Below are 1,108 nucleotides of genomic sequence, written 5' to 3'. Positions count from 1 at the left end.
AGAATCTTCAGTGGGGGACTGCCCCAGGAAAGCACAGGGGAGGCCGACAGGGAGGGAGTGCCATGGGTGAGGGTGACTCCAGTTCTGTGGGTGTCCACCAGAGCCACCCAGAGGCTGGGCTCAGACTCAGAGAGGGGAACTGCCCCAAATCTGCCACATTCCTCTTTCCAGCAGTTACTGTTCAGGAAAATCTCCCAGCAAACCCCAAAAGATCTGGGTCCCTGCCACAGGGGTAGGCCAGAAAGGAACAAAGGGGAGGAGAGGCCTCTGGAGGATTGCAAGGTTCCTCTCCGCGTCCCTCCATCTAGCGCAGCCCCATTCCTGGTCCTGCCCTAGCCCACTACCTCCCCGAACAGCCTCCTAACTCCCCTCCCTGCCACCCACCCCACCCCTTCTCATGCACCCTTCTTAGTTCTGAAACCTACGCGCTTTACCTTGGAGGGAGTCAAGTTTCTAAGGCACAGACCCCACCCCAGCCCTGGTCACTGCCCTGGGGGTTGAAAAGCCAAACTCTGGGGCTAGCACATAAACCCCACACCCCGCCACCAGTGTCCCCTTGCTCGCCAGCCTTCCCCTCTGCACATATGCCCTGCCTGGCAGGCCAGCCCGGAGGAAGTACCTCGTCTCCACTCAGGCACCACCTGCCGCCACCCTCCGGCTTCCTGCACACACACTTCTATCACCACACGTTTATCCCACCGGGTCTCATTTGATCAGCTCTCCCTCCCAGCGTGGGCCCCCTGAAGGCAGGAAGGCCTGAGGCGGTTTCTAGCCTGGCTAAGCCAGGCCTCTCAGGGGAAGTGGTGGGAGGTAGAGGCAGGGGGGTGGAGGTGGGGGTGGGGTGGGGTGGGGAGAAAGGCCAGCTCCCCAGGTATGAACAGAGGAGCTGGTGTGCAGAAGCCGCCTGGCTTCCCGTCAACAGCTTTGCAGGCAGCACACCACGGCCCAGGAGATGTGGGTGCACACCCCACCCCTGTCTCTCGCTAGCTAGGTCTCTAAGGGCAGAAACAGCGAGTGTGCGTGATGAGGAGGTGGCGAGTCATAAACAGGAGCCCCCCACCCTTGTCCCCCAACCGGGATGGCTTTACAAGCAAGAAGCAGGCACAGG

Source organism: Leopardus geoffroyi, chromosome B3 (assembly GCF_018350155.1).
Source record: "Leopardus geoffroyi isolate Oge1 chromosome B3, O.geoffroyi_Oge1_pat1.0, whole genome shotgun sequence".
Lineage (NCBI taxonomy): Eukaryota > Metazoa > Chordata > Mammalia > Carnivora > Felidae > Leopardus > Leopardus geoffroyi.
Note: the sequence above shows the minus strand (reverse complement) of the source record.